The 21,633-nt window shown below is 41.9% G+C and overlaps 1 protein-coding gene across 3 annotated transcripts in view; it reads left to right on the top strand.

Moving 5' to 3' along the window:
• Positions 1–876: 876 nt before the first annotated feature.
• Positions 877–21,633, top strand: part of LPIN2 (lipin 2) — an 81,142-nt gene continuing 60,385 nt past the window's right edge. The window contains exon 1 of one of the 3 annotated variants that reach the window (XM_038543718.1): positions 877–933. The gene's annotated coding sequence lies outside the window, so the exon portion shown is untranslated. Of the gene's footprint in view, positions 934–1,289; positions 1,415–18,158; positions 18,194–21,633 lie in introns of those variants that run through there. The other 2 variants (XM_038543719.1, XM_038543720.1) reach the window with 2 other exon arrangements.

Here is a 21,633-nt window from a genome sequence, read left to right as displayed (position 1 = left end):
ATACATAACTCTTAACAATAGAATAGGCCGCAAAAAAGATAAAAACCAGCGTGCAGTCATAGACGCTTTTGGCAATCCCTCCCTTAAACAGTGTATTTATAGGATCGGGGAGCAGTGGAGAGTACCCAGACAGGCTCCTGGTGGTCACACGTGGATTATAAAGCATTATTCGACTGTATACCTTTTTTTTTTGCACTTTATTTTTTTTTAAGATTTTATTTATTTATTCATGAGAGACAGAGAGAGGCAGAGGGAGAAGCAGGCTCCCTGCAGGGAGCCCGACGTGGGACTCGACCCCGGGTCTCCAGGATCACGGCCTGGGCTGCAGGCGGCGCCAAACCGCTGAGCCACCCGGGCGGCCCTTTCTCACACTTTAATACTCTGCGCGCCCGTCTCTCTTTTTGGCGGTCGGGCTCTAAGTTCCACCTGACGCGCCGCAACGTTGCCTTGGGGTCGAGCAGAAACTTTTTTTTTTTTTCTTTCTTTTTTTTTTTAGAAAAGCACGGCTGGCGTTGCGCCGAGCTAGAGGCCGCGGCCCCGGGCCCTGCAGCGCAGGAGAGGAGCAGCCGCAGCCGCCGCCCCCGGGCGAGCGCGGGCCCGGGCCCGGGCGGGAGGCAGCTAAGGCGCCGCGCGGCCGGGAGGCGGCGGCCGAGCGCGGCGTCACGTGGCCGGGGAGGGGCCTGCGCGCCGCCAGCCCGCCCGCCGCTCGGCCGCCGCCGCCGCCGCCGCCGCCGCGTCCCATTCATGAGGGCCGCCCGGCTCGGCTGCGGCCCAGGCGGCTCCGGAGGCAGCGGCGGCGGCGGGGCGCCCGGGCCTCGCGCGCGTCCTCGGCCGGCCCCGCCCCCTCGGCCCCCGGCGAGCGCGCCGTCCAGCCGCCGCCTCCCCTCGGCCGCCCGCGGGCGCCGGCGCGGGTCGGCAGCGGAGCCGCCGCAGGTAAGCGGGGCGGGGGCCCCCCAGTCGCGGCGCGGCCTCGGCGCTCGGGGGAGGCCGGGACCCCTGCCCCCGCGTCGCCGGCCGGCCCCCCCGCAGTCCACGTAGGCCGCTCGGCGCGCGGGGTGCGCCGCGGGTGGGGGGGCGCGGGGCCGCGGGGGCGGACGAGGACGCGGAGACCCTGAGGCGTCCCGGGTGCCGCGCGCCGCGGCCCGAGGGCCGGTCACTGAGGGCGCCCGCAGCTCGCGGGGTGCTGGCGCGGAGGCCGGAGCGGAGGCCGGGGTGACGCGCGGCCGAGCGGCGCGCGGCGAGGGGGCCCGGCCGGAGGCCGCGCGAGCCGCCCCCGCCCCCGCCCCCGCCCCCGCGGGAGGGGGCCCGGCGCACGTGAGCCGCCCGGAGCCGGGCTGGGAAGTTGCAGTTCCCCGTCCCCGGCCGGCCGTTCGCCCCGCGTCTCTGCCTCCGGCTTGTGGACCCGGCCCCGAGTGTGAGTCCTCGCTCGCTTCTCGAAGCCCCGTTCCCCTCGGCACCTCTCAGTCTGTAGCGAACGTGTTGAGAGCCAGTCTCAGAGCGGGGGCCCCTCTCTCAACTTTTAACCCCGAGGGTCACCGTTTTCTCCACTCTTCTGAACAGATTGAGAATATTCTCCTTGAGAATTCCGTATGACGTTTTGAAGGCATACTTAAGAACCAGGACCGGAAGGATCACCCTTCCTTTCAGAAAGTGCTGGAAGTCTGAATATTTGAAAATGCTATAGGAAGGGTTGCTTAAGCCGCTCTACTAATTTTAAATTGTGCATTTCGGGATGATTTTTCCAAACCTGTTTGTCTTAGACCGAAAAAGAGTCTCTTGAGAGTCTTGGTGTCAGGCCAGGTCCTATTGCAGCTCTGCCCAGTAGAGATGCCCTGTGTTAACTGTTTATTGAAATCTCGCCGGGCTGGTTCATAATTCTTTGACAATGCAGTTTTGAGATACATTTGAAATATTTACAAATTATTTAGTGGCCCATATGGTTTGTATGTTGATGGTCTGAGTTTCGTGGCTTAAGAATGAAAAGCGTGGCGGGCGATGCTGGGGTGGGGTGAGGGGAGATACGGAGGTGGGGGGGGCTGCTGAGGTAGGGGGGGTGATACTGAGGTGGGGGCCGTGCTGAGGTGGTGGGGTGATGCTGGCGTGGGAGGTGAGGCTGAGGTGGGGGGGGTGCTGAGGTAGGGGGCCGATGACGAGGTGAGGATGCTGGAGTGGGGGGGATGCTGAGGAAGGGGGGTCGATGCCGAGGTGGGGGGGGGGATGCTGAGATAGAGGGGTGATGCTGAGGTGGGGGGAATGCTGAGGTAAGAAGGCCATGCTGAGGTGGTGGGGTGATGCTGGTATGGGGGGGATGCTGAGGTAGGGGGGCGATGCCGAGGGGGGGGGTGCTGAGATAGGGGGGTGATGCCGAGGTGGGGGAATGCTGAGGTAAGAAGGCTATGCCGAGGTGGTGGGTGATGCTGGAGTGGGAGGGGAGGGTGAGGTGGAGTGGGAGGTGGGGGGGCCCATGGTGATGTGGGGGGGGGGCGGCAGAGCCCACAAGGTGCAGGGGAAGGATTCTGGTGTTCGCCTAGTGAAGCATCCTCACTTTGCCTGAAGGGCAGTCCACCTCAGTCCCAGCCTGAGTATAAAAAGCAGGCCTAAGGCCATCCATGAAATTACACTGGCCAGTGTGGGTGGCTTCTAACAACTAATGTATGGTTAATTGTGATCTATCAGACTGAAGTGTAAGTAAATGTTGGTAGAGCTGTGGAATGCTGGAAATGAAATGTTCTCACGTGATGGCAGAGTTGAGAACCAACAGAGAAGCTTTATGTTTAAGAGGAACTGGAAATGGGAACATTTGAAAACCATTCAACTCTATAGTAAAGCCACTGTTGAGAAACAATTAACAGAGTCAGCTGGGCGTTGTGTCCTTCATTAGCCCAAGAATGTAGCAGTGAAGGAACTCCTCACCCTGTATTGTAATTTTTGGTTTACTGAGTGGACTGTCATCTGCACTGGACTGAAGGTCCTCCGAGGCCAGACTTTGGTAGCTCCCTGGTACCAAACGCAGACCCAACTTTTAGAAAAACCTCCATGGAGGTCTGTTGAATAAAGGTAGGAAGCAGCAGTGTGTATATGTGTCCTTACCAGTGACCTGAGAGCTGGTGGCACTTCCTGAAGGGAGTTCACTCAACTTTCCTGAGCTGTGAGCTTTGGTTGAATAATCCTGATGGTGCCACGCATGAGAGGTGGTAAAAGGTTAAATTAAGCTCATGAGTCTTAACAGGGAAGATTTTGCAATGCTTATTTTAAATATTAATATTTGGTTTAAAGATAGCTTGGCGCTCTGTGTCAACAGCTATTTCCCCTGGGTATGCTGTTTTGTATACAGTATTTCCTCATATAAGGCAGCACAGTAACACTTAGCTGGAAGCTTTGTCTTGTGGGGAGATAGATTCAGCACCTCCCTTAGGTGCTTAGTGATGTAAGTCAGAAGGTTTTTCTTTAAGTCTGACTTAAGTCCACCTGCCTGCCTTTAATTTAAATCCTTCCCTTTTTGCTCTGACCCGATAGCTGTCATTGCGTGTGTGTGTATGTGTGTGCTTATTATCTTGCCAGTGAATGGCTAGACCGTGGTTTGGGACGTTTGTTTTGAAAGCCCATTTTTATCTGTTTTATTAGCCCCAGAGTCTTTTAGCTGTCATTTGCCGCCATCATAACGAAAATAACTCACAGGTTCATAGGCAGAGAGCCTCCAGTTGACAGAATCCAATATGGATTGTCATATTAAAACTTTGAGGAGGGGTCCCTGGGTGGCGCAGTGGTTTGGCGCCTGCCTTTGGCCCAGGGCGCGATCCTGGAGACTCGGGATCGAATCCCACGTCGGGCTCCCGGTGCATGGAGCCTGCTTCTCTCTCTGCCTGTGTCTCTGCCTCTCTCTCTCTCTGTGTGTGTGTCACTATCATAAATAAATAAAAATTAAAAAAAAAAAAACTTTGAGGATAATTATTATAGGCTGGAGTAGTAAGCTTTATGGCTGTATCAGAAGGCCTTCTAATAAGATTTCTTGGTGGCTTTACTGGCAGTTAACTGCACTTTTTGGAATCTACCTCCCCTGCTGTCAATTTGATTCTTTATTCTTTTTACTGGCGCACTATTACTAACACTAAACGCTTTACATGTGTACGCTCCTTTACTCTTGAAGACAAATGTGTGAGAGAAAGTCGCTCACCGCTGAGGTCCAAATGAAGCAGCTTAGGTGTCTCTGAGAGTCCGTGGCAACCTGGGTGTGGTGGGGCCATTCCAGCTCTGTGCTCCTCACCTCTGGCTAACTTGATCCTGCCCAACCACAGAAAGCTTGGCCCATATGGCTTGCCTCTGCTTTGAAATTCTGACTGGATGATTCTGCTCTTTTCAGCCTATCTATAAGGAAGAAGGAAAAAAGAATCTGTTAGGAGATAAGCTGTGTGGCAATGCAAGATAAAGCTCTGAATGTGACTTTGAGGATTAGAATGAAGATAAGATAGTTTTTAAATTTGATTCATTGACTACGATTTAGATTCTTTTTCCTGTAAAGCCCCTGGATACTGAATTTCTGTCCTCCTATTTTTGTCAATTTAAATTGGTGTTAAAATTATTACCAAGAAAATGAAAGAGCCAGAAATCATTGAATCTGTAAAGCATAACAGAATGGTTACAGCATCAGCTCCTTTTGCTACCAAATTTTACCTCTGTACAAGGAGGATACAGCTGAAAGACAAGGTGGGTTATATGTTAGAAGTACGGTTTTCTAAAATTATTTTTATTCAGGTCAAATATGTAAGTTGAGAGACTACATAAATGTGTTAGAAAAATGGGGGATTCATAGAGCTCTTTTAAAAATCCATTTAGGATCGATGTAACTATTTTTGTAATCCTTGAATTTAGAACTTTATTATGTGGTGTTTATATTTATCTGTATTGTTCTGTATTTTCAACATGAACCATCCAAATTAGACTTTTCTCCTTCTTTGGAGGATGAACACCGGCTCGTAGAAAAGCCTACCTAATGATGTTCAGGTAGCTGGAGGATTGCCTTAATCTGACTTGTTGGCATATTTGAACAGTTTAGAAAAAATCTTTACTTCTGTAGTTACTGTAGTTGATTTTATGAATAGTAACCTAGTTTCCTGTCTTTAATTCATATTCTTTGTTTTTGTACCAATTTTATTTTATTGTTTAGTAATAGGTGTATTTGCCTGAACTGCCTCGAATTATTTTTTTCAGCCAGGCAAAGCATAAGTAAAATATAAAGTGATTTATAAATTTTAACTTGTTTTCAACTCCTGGCATTTTTTTTTTTTTAAATCTTTCCTGTTCAAGAATCTCCAGTGATCCATTCTCACCTGTTTTAGCAAATGTGTTTTTCCCATCTCCGTTCTCTCATATCAGTTTGCTCCCTACTGTCTCCACCTGCCCCAAACATTTACTTATTTTCAATACTCACTTTCCTCCATGAACTTCAGCTGTAAGAGACATTGATCTTGTTGTGTTACTTTGTATTTGCTCTTAAGTCATCTGTGGCATTCCTCTAGCTGTTAGTTGATATTAAAGTAAATAACTACTGTCTCCTTAATTTTCAAACACCCTGTGTGGCCTGCAGGCAGTGCTAGTTTGCCTCCTTTTTGTAAATGTGTAACTAAGAGAAGGAGTAGGGGAGAGATGGACTGTTGAATAGAAGTGATAAGAAGCTAGCCTGAAAGGTTTGTCAGATTGTAGTAGAGAAAGTTGGATTTGAGGAGAGGAGGAAAGAACGTTCAAACCTGAACACCTGAGGATAGGATCTGTTGATTTTAAAAGTTAACCGATGGAGAAAGATGAAAGGACAGACCTTCATAGGTTGATGTGCAGAAAGATCCACTAGAGTGAGCGGAGTGGCTGTGCAGACCTGTTTATTTGCAGGGTGGTGGAAATTCTTTGAAGGTTTGTTGTGCTGTCTCCCATTGTTTTGATTCTTAACTTTTGGGGTCACTTGTGAATTTAGTTGAAATATTAAGTTACATTATAAGGAGTGTAAAGGGATATGGTTTTGAAAAGTTTAAGAAACATGATTAAAGACATAGTATTTCAAAAAAGAAGGGGTACCAGTATCTAGGTTTAAACATTATTTGGTTTTGATGGTCATAACTAAGTAATTGTTAGATGAAGAGAAGCTGAGCATTGGAAAAGCGTCCTTCAGTGATTTTACTCAGAAGAAAGATAGGCATATGGTTCCAAGTAATTTTAGTGACAGAGTTTCTGCTTTTACTTATTTCTGAAATATAATGGGATAATTGATTTAAATATCTTTTTAAACCTCTGTTTTTAGATCTGTAGCAAAATGTTTTCTTTTTTAAAGATTTTATTTATTTATTTATGAGAAATAGAGAGAAAGAGGGGCAGAGACACAGGCAGAGGGAGAAGCAGGCTCCATGCTGGGAGCCCAATGCGGGACTCGATCCTAGGTCTCCAGGATCATTCCCTGGGCTGAAGGCGGCGCTAAACCACCGAGCCACCCGGGCTGCCCAAAATGTTTTCTTTTTTATAGAAAGAATCATAAATTCATTGGTTAATCTGGAATTGAAACCTACCTAAAAGCCTTCTTTATACTCCTGAGTAAACAGTGGAATTGTACAATTCCATGATGGCTCTACTTTCTTCAGCGCATTATGATGTGACATGTGTTGCACCTGGCAAGATAGATGTGTCCAGCTATAATAGAGACTTGGTGCCTTTTTTTTTTTTTTTTTTTGAGACTTGGTGTTTACTGATTCTAAAAGAGAAGTATCCAGAATGTGAATAGGTCTTATCAGGTATTTGGACATAATTTATTAAATTTAGCCTTTTGGGGCACCTGGGTGGCTCATTCTGTTGATTTCAGCACAGGTCTTGATCTCCGGGTTGTGAGTTCAAGCCCCATGCATAGAGCCTACTTAATAAATAGGAATCTCAGACAGCAAAACCATGAAATAGTAGATATGAATTATGAACTCTGAATTGGAGCTCTTTGAATTGTGGTATGTTACTTTCCCCAACAGCTGAGTCTGTATATTTATTTATTAGTTATTTATTCATGAGAGACACAGAGGCAGGCTCCCTACTGGGAGCCTGATGTGGACTCCGTTCTAGGACCCTGAGGTCACGACCTGAGCCAAAGGCAGATGCTCAACCACTGAGCCACCCAAGTGTCCATATCTTTTTAAATTACTTTAATCTCAACATTTTTTGAATAATACTTAGCTAATGGACATTATAATTATAGCCATAACATCTGTTTACATGCAAACTACACAGGAACAGGACTTATCTAGAGAAGTATATAAATACTTTCTTTTTTATACATATACATACTTTCTAAATAAAAAGCTCTCTTATTTTTTAAAAATAAAAGATTTTATTTCTTTAGAGAGAGTGAGCAAGGGAAGTAAAGAGGGAGAGAATCTCTCAAGCAGACTATGTGCTGAGCTCGAAGCTTGATTTGGGCTTGGTCTCATGACTCTGAGATCGTGACCTGAGCTGAAACCAAGAGTTGGATGCTTAACTAACTGTACCACCCAGGCACCCTGAAAGCTCTTTATTTTATAATTTAAAATGTGTATTAAACAGATGCTTTATAAGAAAGGAGTGATTTTTTTGTTGTAAGGTTTTCTAACTGGTTCAACGAATTCAAAATATCCTAAGTAGCAGTATTTGAAAAGTAAACATTTGGAGTTTTGGTGTCTTTAATATACTCTGTTCACTGAGACTCAGTCCTTAAAATGGTGCTGATGGCTACTTTTTAGGAACACTGTTTCTAGGAGATGTTTAATGTTTGTAAAAGATTGTCATTACAGTTACATTATTGAACATCTTTGGGTGAGGCATTATGTTTTACATAAATTCTCTCTTAAGAGGCACAATAACTATGCATGGTAGAGATAGTAGCTGCATTTTTTAGGTGAAGACTGTGAAGCTGAAAGATTTGCCAAAGGCATGTGACTGTGTACTGACCTTGATCTCATTCCATTGCCCTTGCTCCCATGCCACCACACTGCCCAAGGACGATAAGAATTCTCGTGAATCTGATTGACATGCCAAAACCAATTTGGGGGAACAGTTTTGTTTTGACTTTATTAGGTAGAACTGGAGAACTTATTCTTAACCTCAGCATCTATAAACTGCTAATAGAAAGCATAGCACCTACTGTATAGGAGCTCTGGGTTTCTCTGAATCATTTATAGATGCAAAACCACCAATAAAGCAAAGGAGATGGCCTGGCTAACCCCACTTGGTGGTGCTGGGTCTAGAATGAGTTGGATGATATGAAGCTGATACTCTTCTGCCTGCCTCTGTAACATGAGCATATAACTGGGCTGAGTTGGGAATCTGGTGTTTAAAAACATGGCCACTAAGGCAGCCCTGGTGGCTCAGCGGTTTAGCACCGCCTTCAGCCCAGGGCCTGATCCTGGAGACCGAGGATCAAGTCCCACGTCAGGCTCCCTGTATGGAGCCTGCTTCTCCCTCTGCCTGTGTCTCTGCCTTTCTCTCTCTCTTTCTCATGAATAAATAAATAAAATCTTAAAAAACAACAACAACAACACATAGCCCCTAAACTCTAGCTGAATTTTGGTCTCTGGCTCAGCTTGACAGAAAGTCAGTTCTTTTTAGTATTGGGAGGAAGAAATAGGCTCAGTTGGACTTTTTGAGACGTGGTTTGTATTCAACATGATGTCTTCTTGAAGGATTTTCCCTGGTAATTTTGACTGTTTTTTATACAAGAAGTAAACTCCATAACCCTTGCTTTATGTGGGACTGGATTATGCATAGGAGCCCTGAGTTACAGCGTTTCAGAGCTGGACAGAGCTTCTAGCCTATTACTTCATGTAGGAACACTTGTCCCATCACATTGTGGGTAGCCAGCTGAAACCCCTAATATTGTTGAGTATCTGAGTTTGCATTTTTGAACAGATTTGTTTTTTATAAATTGGCACTTTCTTCAGTATATCATTTGACTCGGCAACTATCTACAGATAGAATTTGCTCTGATGGAATTTTAATGGTGTTTTACTCACTGTAATTGAATAAATCAATGATTTGGTATTAACTCTTCAATACAGAATAACTTCTCATTAAACAGAAACATTCATAGCCCTTAGGAATTCCCAAATTCGTGATTTTGTGCTTGGCATATAGCTTACTCAGTTGTCTCCTCTGTAAGACGTAGATAACAATATCTACTGATGGCCTTATTCTGAGGATCAGATGAGGTTGTGTATTAAACCAGAGCCACAAGCCACCTAGAGGTCCAGAGGCAGGGTGGCAGGCTAGGATTTCTCACTAGACAAGATGCGCCAGTTTTGAGAGGCACAGGGGCAAAAGGAAAAAAGGTGAATAGTACATCCTTCTTGCTTTGAAGTACCTTATAGTCTTGAAGGAGAATTAAGTGGGTCTACCTCTATATCAAGCAGAATTTTATAAAACCAGGTAGGGGGGATAGACAGGGGAGTGATTGAGAGTGAGTCAAAGGAAGTATCTTGGTGTGAGCTTCTGTGCTAATGTTTTTAGCATGAGGATATGATGTTTAGGGGCGCCTGGGTGGCTCAGTCAGTTAAGCAGCTGCCCTCAGCTCCGGTCATGATCCTGGAGTCCTAGGTTTGAGCCCTGCATGGGGCTCCCTGCTCAGCAGGAAGTCTGCTTCTGTCTCTGCCTCTCACCCCACTCGAGCGCTCTATTTCTCTCAAATAAATCTTTTTTTAAAAAAGGATATGATGTCTAGTTGAAAATGTTTGTGCTTGCTTAATATTTTCTTGACCCAGAACTTTTATCTCTATCGATCAAAATGGAAAACTTATTTTTATGTTAGCAATTTTGTATCTAAGCCTAATGCACTACATGTCTGTAAATTTAAGCCTAGTGATTTTTGCCATCATTTCATCTCTTACTCTCTGAATTTTGTTGTCTGTGCCTGTAAGTGGAGCCTTTTCTATGTATCTAGAAGGCAAAGCTGTTCTGTATACCTAGTATATACACTACAGATGAGTGCTTAACTAAAAAACAAAACAAAAAACCAAAAAACTTTTGCTGACTAGTTCATAAAGTCTTTAATATTTTTCTATAAACTTTAATAACTGCTTATCATTAAAGTTTCCTTAGGTTATAAAACTACATGGTATTTTATTCTCTGCTATTTGAAAAATACTCATAAGCCTGTATTGTTAATGGTGGATAATTTTTTTAAATCTTCTGTCATCCTTATCCATGTTGGCTAAATCTTTTGCTAATATCTTTGACACAGAAAGAAAATGGCTTTCTTGTTAGGACATTTGCCATTCCCAGGTGAATGAACTAGATAACTTAATAAGAACTTTATATATTTAAATTTTCTTGTTCATTTGTTTTGTCTTAATGAGACATATATCTAAAGCTCAGTGCTGATGTGGAGAGCTAGAAAAGAGTTTTTCCTAATTGAAAACAAAACCCCACAGTGCTCATATTTACTTGGTGTTTGTTTTTTCATTTCTCTAGTAGTTTTTATTCCTTATACATATGTTTCTTTATTATAGGACTGCATCACATGATAGTTCTATTCATCTTTTAAGTCTAAAAATTCATATAAAATTCAGATAGTACTTTGAGATATATATAGTGAAGAATACCACTGCTGATTACTTCCTAGAAGCAGCTTCTTTCAACTCTTACCTGTTTCTTGTGGGATTTAATTTTATGCATATGTGCCTAAACTACTGTAGCTTGGTTTTTCAGTTTTAGATATTCTCTGTAGATTTCCGACTGTGTTAGATGAGGATTCATCTCTTACATAACCCTTCTTACACACTCTTCCTTTTACCCTTCCCATGTAATCGTATCATAATTTAATTTCTCAATGGTAGGTATGTATGTTTTCATGGCCAAGCACTGTTTAAAACTAAGCCCGTCAGTGATTTTATTTCTACACCAGTTCAAAGTTTTGTTTTCGCTGGAGTTCATTGTTTTGTTGGGATTAATCACAAATTCAGGTCCCCCGTTTCTTTTCTTTATTTCTTTCTTTTTTTTTTTTTTTAAAGATTTTTATTTATTCATTCATGAGAGACCTGGGGAGAGAGAGAGAGAGGCAGAGACACAGGCAGAGGGAGAAGCAGGCTCCTTGCAGGGAGCCTGACGTGGAACTCGATACCGGGTCTCCAGGATCAGGCCCTGGGCTGAAGGCGGTGCTAAACCCCTGAGCCACCCGGGCTGCCCAGGTCCCCAGTTTCTGACTGAACTACAGGACTCTGAGCAGTGAACACCTCGCCTGCATCCTGTTAGTTTCTCACCTTTGTTGGTCTTCTTTCCTAGATAGTCCTCTGTCAACCTGCTTCCTCATTCTGATGGGCACATCCTCCTGTAGCTTTTTGAGAAGGGGTTCACAGGAGGTCAATTCTGAGACCTTACCTGTCTCAAAATTTATTCTAGCCTCATACTTAAATGCTAGAATGGAAATAGTTTTTAGAATTTGCATTTGTTTACTGTTGAGAAATCCCAAGCTTTTTAATTTCTGTTTCTCTCTCCTTCCCACTCTTTCTATCCTTTCCCTTCCAGTTTTTTTTTTTTTTAAAGCAGTTTTATCTCTTTTTAAATTCTCTCCTTTTACTCATCTTTTGGTGAAGTGCCTTTATTTGTGATTTGCAGCTTGGTTCCTGTACCCTTTACAGGGAGGGAGTGGCTAGGACACTTGGGAAGTGCCTTCCACACCTGGCTTCATGGTGAACCCACATTCTTGGCCTTGCTTTTGTACACTCAAACCCGGCTAGAGGGCAGTATGTTATCAGTCTCTGTAGATCAGAAGGACAGAAAAACACTCAGAATATACAGGTGCTTCTTAGATCTGGTGAGACTTCACCCCCACAAGCAGAAGCATCTGCAGCTGTATGTCCTCAGAAAAGTTTGGGAGGCAGCTGGCATTGGGGCACTCTCTGATTGAGAGTGTGATGTGCATCCTGCTTTGTAGAGCCATGCCCACGTGGTGATTTCTTGAGTTCTTTGCCCATAAAGAAACTGCGGAGCCTTTAACATTGTCTAGTAGCATCTTTCTGTCATGACTGCCTTTGTAGAGCCCACTGCAGTGCAGGTACCTCTCCACCCTGGTGCTGATTACTTGGTAGGAACTTTCTTTTTTTTTTTTTTTTTGGTAGGAACTTTCAACTTGGAAAATCATGTTTTTGACTCTGGGGAAATTGTCTTGTAATGTTTTTTGTTTGTTTGTTTGTTTTTGGCATGCCTCCACCAGTGTGGGCTCTGGTTTTGAGCTTGAGCACTGCCTTGCTTTTTGATCCTCTTTTTTTTTTTTTCTCCCATGTTTGGTCTTTCAGAAACTTGACAACCTCTTTCATTTTCTCTAAACATTCTCTTTGTGCTTCTGGATTACTCCTTTTATATTTCTTAACTATCATGTTAGTAAATAAATTGCGAAAAAGTACCACAAACCTGGTCTTTAAACAACGGAAAGATTTGTTGTCTCAGTTTTGGAGGCTGGAAGTCTGAAATCAAAGTGTCAGCAGGGTTAGTTCCTTCTGAAGCCTGTAGGGAGAATCTGTTCATGCCTCTCTCCTAACTAATAGTAATTTCTGTCATTTCTTTGCTTGTAGATACAGTATGCTGATTTCTACCTTCATGGTCACATGGCATTCTATATGTGTCTGTCTGTCTTTTGGTCCAAATTTCCTCATTTTCTAAGAAAGCCAGTCATAGTGGTTTAGGGATATTGGTTTAGGGCTTGCCCAGATGATCTCATTTTAACATGACTACCTCCACAATGATCCTGTTTCCAAAAGATCACATTCTGAGGTAGGGAGGGTTGGAACTTCAACTTAGTGTTTTTTGGGATCACAGTATAATTTTGAATGGTGGGTTTTGTTTTGTTTTGTTTTTAAAGATTTTATGTATTTATTTATTCATGAGACACAGAGAAAGGCAGAGACATGGGCAGAGGGAGAAGCAAGCCTGATGTGGGACTTGATCCCAGGACCCTGGGATCACGACCTGAGCCAAAGGCAGATGCTCAACCACTGAGCCACCCAGGTGCCCCCGAATGGTGAGTTTTAAGAGGGAATGAAGATCAAGTATATGCCATCTTTTGTGTTTAACAGACTGTCTAGTTATCGTAATATTATTAGAAACTCTTAGCCACATCTGTCTTCGCAGAAGATCAGAAAGCAACTCTCAGGAAGTAATTTTTATTTTATTTTATTTTTAAAGATTTATTTATTTATTTATTTATTTATTTATGATAGAGAGAGAGAGAGAGAGGCAGAGACACAGGCAGAGGAATAAGCAGGCTCCATGCCGGAGCCCGACGCAGGACTCGATCCCGGGACTCCGGGATCGTGCCCTGGGCCAAAGGCAGGCGCTAAACTGCTGAGCCACCCAGGGATCCCCTCAGGAAGTAATTTTTAGATTACAATTGGAGATTTCTGTTTTGATTCATTCTGTTAAATTTCTGCTGGTTTCCTGAATGTTTAATCACTTAGTATCTGAGGTACCTCGTTTTCTCCCCTTTGTTTCTCAAGTAACTTTGAAGGTTGGCAGCATGACTGTAGCAGTGTCTTGTGAGAAAGTAAATCCTAAATATATCATGACATAGGTATGTGAACATGATCAGCTGGGTTCTCATGCTCTGTCTTCTGTGTTAATTACATTCTTTATTTTTCAGATTGAGCCTTTCTGGTTTGACTTTGTTTTTAAAAATTCTGTCCTACATTTTCTTGGTTTTGGCTCCTCAATCCTTTTACCTAAAGTAGCCCTTCCTCCCTTACTTTCTAGCAGCATCACTCTCTTTAACTTCCTTTATAATAGTTAGCCCAGTCTGGAATTTTATTTTTATTTCCTGTCCCTTCCTCTATTAGAATCTAAGTGCTGTGAGAGCCGGCACCTCATCAGCCAGGTTCACTGCTTGATCTAAGCTCAGAGCAGAATAGTGCCTAACACATTAAACCCTGCTTTTAAACAGGTCAGTGAGTTGAAACAAGCTTTATTTTCCCCCATTCCAAATGTTGCTTCACTAAGTTGTTGTTGCTCTTGGAAGTCCTCTCGTTGCAGTAGCTCAGTGTGCAAGTCAGCTTGTGATAACACAGCCATGCAGCCTTACCTGGCGTTTGTTTTGTAAAGCTACGTAAAACTAGGACACAGCTCAAATTAGAGCTATGGGTGGCTTTCACAGTAGCGGTGCAGTTGGCAATGGCTGCTGTCTCCACAGCTTCTCCCTTTATCCACCCAGATGTCCTCCCAGGCTGAGAGAGGGGGGGTCCCCCTCCTAACAATTCTGAAAATTCTACTAGGGTCCCAGTAGTAGCTGTGTACAATAAAGCTGAAATTTGAAAGCTGTGTTTTAATTGGCTTCTAGTGGAAGACTTAATCATCTCCACAGCCTCTACCAGTTTCCCCAGGAGCCTCTGCAGATACCAGTATGGGATGCCTGGAATTGGGAGCAGGATTTCTGCAGGCTACACAGGAATTCACATCCCTGCTTCTTGGCCTCATGGTCACCGTGTTTTGTGTAATTGAGACAGAGATCCCAGGCATTTCCAAGAGAAGAGTGGAGAAGTGGTGAATTTGTGCTTCCTGATCTAAAATACATTTTTCTGGGAAACAAGGAGGGGGATTCTGCATTCTTGAGAGTTAAATGCAAGAGACACTGCAGGTGTTAAAAAATGAGTATGTGTTACTGGAGGTGAGGAATTCTGATCAGTTAAGGAAGCTAATGAATGGACACTCCCCCCACCTTGTTTGTTTTTTTATTACTATGCTACCAGTAATCAGGGAAGATCTTTCTCTTCACCTACAGGAGTCACTGAAAGACGGTTGATGCAGTGTGTGAGGTTGGTCAAACTGTTTCTGCAGTAGAAGTCACTTTTTTTTTTTTTTTAAATTTATTCATGAGAGACAGAGAGAGAGGCATAGACCCAGGCAGAGGGAGAAGCAGGTTCCATGCAGGGAGCCTGACATGGGACTCGATCTCAGGTCTCCAGGGCTGAAGGCGACACTAAACTGCTGAGCCACCCGGGCTGCCCAGTAGGAGTCACTTTTAACTAGAATTGTAGCACTGTCTTGATTTCATCATGGTACCCTGAAGGGTTATAAAGAAATGTCTTGGTGTTCTGATGATGTCCCATAGGAGATTGCTATAGCTTTGACCTCACTAATATCCCTTTGAATTTCATTTAAGTTTAGAAAAATATAAGCTCCAAAGATGAAGTATACATATTATTCACGAAGTGTTGAATCTGGTATCTCTCATGCAAAAGGTAACATTTGCTTTGAGTTTCCTAGGCAATTTAGAGAAGCTGGTACCTCTGGCAAGGTCTGTAAAAACAAATGATGTGGTTGGTCTGTGTGTGGTAGGGAGGGGAGAAATGGATGTGGTTCTGTTGTTCTGGGATATGTGATATGTGATAAATACATACAGAACTGTCCTGGAGTGTGAGCAAATAGTCATTTCTTTCCTGGATCCTCGCAGTTTCTATTGAGATGGAGGTGACAGATGATGACAGTTGATGGATATTATTCACGATGAAAAATACTGTTGTTTAAATAAAAGATTAAACATTATGAAGTTGAAAGTTTACCCATAAGATCTGATACAAGTTCTTCGGTTTTGCATTCCATTATAAATGAATAATAAAGAAACTGTTGATACTCCTATAAAAAATATAACTATGAAGGAATGTGACTAAAAATTTATGCAATCAAATAAATGTACATTGCCCACTTTAGTGTGATATACACATTTCAATGATGCTGTCCTTTTTTTTTTTTTTGACGCTGTCATTCTTAAAACATTTTGGAACACCCTTTTCTTTATAATTTGCTTTCAGTCTTGAAATATTTTATGCTAAGTGGTGGAAGGTCTTTATTCCTTAAGATATGTTAGGTTTTTCAGAATAGCCAGAAATCTTTTAGAGCAGCATCTGGTGGATCATGCATGTCAAAGAGATGAATAATAATTACTTCTTTGTTGTTTAAGAGTTGTGACCATATAGTAATGATAGTGATTTTTATCCTGTGTAGTACCGAAATTTTATTTGAGGATCTTTCAGAAAAAGAAGAGTCCTAATAACATGTTGGACAGTGGCATATCAATAGGATCAATTTATTATAGCCTTTAGAAGTGTTTAAAAGACAGCCTTCATGTTAAATAGAGTTAGAATGTAAATGTGATTAAACAGTTTTACACCAGAATTTGAAAAAAGGAAATACACTGAGGAAGATGACTTAGACTGATCTGATTTGGACCAAGTGTATAGTAGATCTGGGAGTCGCTGGATCTAATAGTTCTTAAGACCATTTCCTACACCCCTTGGATTCTTTTGACCCATGTTAGTCTTATTTTGGCCATTTGGGGATGGAATCTGAATTATATTATTTGAACAAACATGCTGAAGGATGGGCCTCAGTTGGATAGACCTTAGGTAATGGGAAAATGGTATGGAAAGCTAAAACAAAGAAAAAAAGAGCTGTTGATTAAAGTGGGAATTAGATCAAAAGTCATTTATTTCCTGTGTCCCTCAGTAAATAGTGAGCAGACATCTCAGTGGCAGGGATTCTAGTCTAACGATCAGTCATCTATCTGTAGGCACCCGTGTGGCAGAGGTCTTGAAGGTATTTAGTACATTGCTTTTTAATGAAAAGAAAGGACTAATATTTATTAAGGCCTAGTAGTTTCCAGGTGCTACCTCACTGAATTCCTGAAAACAGTCCGGCATGGTGGGTTTGGTGACCTTAGCTCTATGGAGGGTTCATAGGAAGCTCCAATTGAGCTGAAGCTCAAAGAAAGGATAAGTACTAGGGATATTGTAAGTAGTAGAAATGTAATTTAAAACTCAATCTGTCTAAAAGCCCAAGCTATGGGCAGCCCAGGTGGCTCAGCAGTTTAATGCCGCCTTCAGTCCAGGGCCTGATCTTGGAGACCCGGGATCAAGTCCCACATCAGGCTCCCTGCATGGAGCCTGCTTCTTCATCTGCCTGGGTCTCAGCCTCTCCCTCTCTCAGTCTCTCTCTCTCTCTCTCTCTCTCTCATGAATAAATAAATAAAACTCTTTAAAAAAAAAAAAAAAAACAATGACTGGAGACATTTTTGCTTGGCACAACTGGGGAGAGTGCTACTGGCATCTAGTGGTTGGAGATCAGGGATAGTGTGCCCCTTCACACCCTAGAAAAAATGATCTGACTTCAGTGTGCCTATGCCAAGGTTGAGAAACCTTGGTCTAACTAAAGCTATGAATCCAGTCACGTCCCTGGCCTGGCCAACATTCCCACCATTGGCTGTTTCGCAGCATTGCCCCGTCCTGTCACAGCCTGAGCACTAGCACATGTAGGCTGGGGAGGTTTGAGGGGCAAGTGTAGGAGCAGTTTGGCTTGTGCGTCCCTCCTCCATGAGGTAGATTGTAAAAAACAAAACAAAAAAAACCCTTGCCTAGAGATCTGAAAATATGAAAATAGTAAGTAATAAAATAAATGCTGTCTTTTTATTTGGGGTTTGTGGTATGGAGGGCCATGCAAAGTGCAGGGCCTGGGGCAGGAACTCCTTTTGTCCAGGGATAAAGGCAGTACTGGTGCCTGACATATATAGTAGACACTGGAAAAATATGTGTTAAATGAATATTTCCACAGCACCATCCCTTCTGAAGGAATGAATGGCATGTATTTCCATATATTCTATACTGTTCCATTTTAAGGGTTGTTACATGATGCAAGGCTTCAAATTACAAAGATTGAGAATGTTTTATCTAATTCAGCTGGGAAGCAATTTAATTTTTCAGTTCCTGCATGTTCTTGTCTTTCAAACAACAGCTTGAATTAGAATCAGGGGTTCTTTACTTGGGTTCTCCATACGAGCCATTGAGACGTTCCAGCAGCTCCTCAAACCCCAAAATTAGATTCACAATTACATGGATATACACATTTACTAATGATGTGTACATTTTCTCTAAAGAGGGTATACTTGAGAGCTTATTTGGGTTCCACCTTTTAGCTATTGTGACTAATGCTGCTGTGAATATTGGTTTACAAGTCCTTGTTTTCAGTTACTTGGGATATGTATCTAGTCGAGTTGCTGGATCATATGGTAACTCCAGCTTTAGCTTTTTTTTTTTTTTTTTAAGATTTTATTCATTTATTCATGAGAGACAGAGAGACAAGGCAGAGGGAGAAGCAGGCTCCATGCAAGGAGCCCAACGTGGGACTCGATCCTGGGACTCTAGGATCACTCCCTGGGCTGAAGGTAGGTGCCAAACCACTGAGCCACCCAGGGATCCCTAGCTTTAGCTTTTTGAGGACTGCCAAATTACTTTCCCCAATGACCACCATTTCACAGTCCCATCAGATTTCAGTTGCACAAAGATTTCAAATTTTCTACATCTTCAGCAACACTTATTTTCTTGTTTTATTTTTATAGCCATCCTAGTGGAAACGAAGTGATATTTCACTATGGTTTTGATTTGCATTTCCTTAATGATTAATGATGTTGAGCATCTTTTCATGTACTTATTGACCATTTGTATATCTTCTTTGGAGAGCTTCTTAGGCCTTTTGCGTATATTTTAATTGGATTGTCTTTATGGTCTTGATAAAAATTCTTTATATATTCTAGATATTAAATGCTTATTTAGATACGGGATTTGCAGGTATTTTTCTCCCATGATGTAGTTTGTCTTTTCACTTCCTTGATAATGTCCTTTGATACAAAAAAAAGTTTTAAATTTTGATGGAATCCAGTTTATCTATGTTTTTCTGTTGTTATTCATGCTTTTGATGTCATATCTAAGAATCATTTGCCAAATAAAAAATCATGAATATTTACTCCATGTTTCCTTGTAAAATTTGTGTGTTTTTAGCCCTTATTTTAGGACATTGGTCCATTTTGAGTTAATTTTTCTATGTGATGTGAGATAGGGTTCCAACTTCATTCCTTTGTATGTGGAAATCCCATTCTTGGTACCATACATTAAAGAGACTCTTTTCGTATTGAATGGACTTGGCACCCTTGTCAAAAATCATTGGCTGTCAGGCACTTGGGTGGCTCAGTTGGTTGAGCATCTGACTCTTTCATTTTGGCTTGGATCATGATCTCAGGGTCGTAAGATTGAGTCTGGAATTGGTCTCTGTGCCCAGTGTGGAATCTGTTTGGGATTCTCTGCCTCTGTCCTTCCCCCTGCTCATACATGTGGTCACTTGCTCTCTCTCAAAATAAATAAAATCTTTTTAAAATGTCATTGGCAAAAAAAAAAAAAAAAAAAAAGTCATTGGCCAGCTATGGATGTTTGGGTTTATTTCTGGACTGAGTTCTACTCTATTGGTCTGTATATCTGTCTGTGTGCCAGTACCACACTATTTTGATTACTGTAGCTTTGTAGTAACTGCTAAAATCAGTAACTTTGTTCTTCCTTTTCAGGATTGTTTTCGGCCCCTTATAATTCCATATCAGTTTGGGGATTCGCTTTATATTTCTGCAAAAAAGTCTTTTGAAGTTTTGATAGGGATTGTGTTGAATCTAGATTGCAGATTTGAGTGGTATTGACATTTTAACAATACTAAGTCTTCGTGCCACGAACATGATGTCTTTTTTCACTTAGGTCCTTTTAAATTTCTTTGAGCAATGTTTTGTAATTTTTTTAAAGATTTTTATTTATTTATTTATTCATGAGAGAGAGAGAGAGAGAGGCAGAGACACAGGCAGAGGGAGAAACAGGCTCCATGCAGGGAGTCTGATGTGGGATTCAAGCCCGGGACTCCAGGAAAACGCCCTGGGTGCAAGGCAGGCGCTTAACACCTGAGCTACCCAGGGATCCCATGTTTTGTAATTTTAAATATGCAAGTTTTTATCTCTTTGATTATGATTAGTTTTATTCCTAAATATTTTATTCTTTTAGATTCATTTGTATTTGAGATTTTTAAAATACCTAGCTCATTAAATCTGTGTTCCAACCTAATATGAAGTCCTAGAAAATACTATAGAAGACATCTTGAAATTTGGAAATAAGTGGATTAGAGTTTGAACCTGGCTCTGGCACTGCTAAAAACTAGCTGATAACCTTGACTATATCATGTAATCTCTCTTATTCTATTTCTTCATTTGCAAACACATAGGGATAAAAGCAAATCTTTCACAGAAGTGTAGATCAAAGATAATATATGCAAAGGACTAGCTCTAGAGTATGACTCAAATACTAGATAACTAGTACTAGGCTGCTCGTATTGTGTTTTTTTCTATGGTTTCAGTATAAATACTGGCTTGCCATACAATTTCTCATGAACATTTAGCTTAGATTACCTTTGTTTGCTTTATTTCTTTTTATATCCAGAAGTTTTGTGATTAAAAGATATATATAAAAAGCTTGAGTAGAATTAATTTGTTGCCAAGGCTAATGATTTTTACACAAACTAAATACCTATTCTTCAGAGAGTTTTATGAAGTTTGTTGCATGGGACGGGGGGGATAGTTATAAAATGTCACATGCTGTCTCTGTTTCAGTGGTACTATGTCCTTAAAAGAGGAAAAATCTTTCTTTTAAACTTGCTGCTCTGAGATGCTTCTTTGCTTTCTTGGATCCTCTATTGTCCTGGCATTGCAAGGTTAAATTTTAGACATTACTAGCATTTAACCTCTAAGAGTAGCAAAGCTGACTTAAGGCTTTACCAAATGCAACTAATCCTGCCATCTTAGAATTGCATTTGTTGTTATGTGTGAAATATAACTATTGTCATATATAAATCTGGGTACCCATGCTGTATTTTTTTTCTTAAGCATTTTAGGGGACTTTTAGATTCAAGTAGGCAGAATTGATTTCTGAAAGACAATCTAAGAGTTCTGATTATTTTTGTTTTACTTTGAATATAGGCATTTGATTAAAATCTGGTAAGAGAATTAGATGTAGGATAGATGTTTCTTAATATCATAAAAGCAAATTCCTTAAGTTATTGTCATAGCAATGTATCTTAGCCATTTTGCTATTCATTTCCTGAAGAACATAAATGAACCTGCATACAAGAGTATGAAATGCTGCATATTCTGATGGGGAGGGAAGGGTGATGTGGGCATAGTCAAGTTGAGAAACTTGCAGGTTTGAAAAAGAAACAAATTGGAAGAGAGCCTATCACAGGGTTGCCAGATTCTGTTTGGGGGTGGGGGGCATTTAAGGCTATAGATAATTTATATTCTCACCTGTTTGTCCTACCAGGATGACTTTTCTCAGCAGTGCCTATGATGATTCCTTATTAAAATGATAGTCCCAGTTGCTTGGGTGCTATTTTCTTTAAGCTTACTAAATGATAGCAAGCAAATTTTAAATTACATGTCAGCGATACAGTTAAAAGCAAAGGCTCAGGAGTCAGGCCTTGGTTTATTATATCCTGACTTCTCCATCTAGCAGCTGTAAAACTTGAGTAGGTTCTCATTGTCTGTGATAGTTACGTATATGGAATGTCAATTGGTTATGTCCTTTTAGACACTTACCTCTTGAGGTTCTAGCATATTTATTATTATTTATATGATTTTATATATGCTAGAATTTTTACACTTTCCCCAGGAAACTACATATCAAGAGATTATTGTTGAATTCTTGGTCTGTAAGTACTTAATCAGATATAGAAGTAGCATTGGTATATATGATAAGAGAGCCATCTGGCTCAAGGAACTCTTTCAGGTGGACTGTGGTCCTTTGT

Source organism: Canis lupus, chromosome 7, assembly GCF_011100685.1.
Source record: "Canis lupus familiaris isolate Mischka breed German Shepherd chromosome 7, alternate assembly UU_Cfam_GSD_1.0, whole genome shotgun sequence".
NCBI lineage: Eukaryota > Metazoa > Chordata > Mammalia > Carnivora > Canidae > Canis > Canis lupus.
Note: the sequence above shows the minus strand (reverse complement) of the source record. Positions and strands in the feature narration are given on the sequence as shown.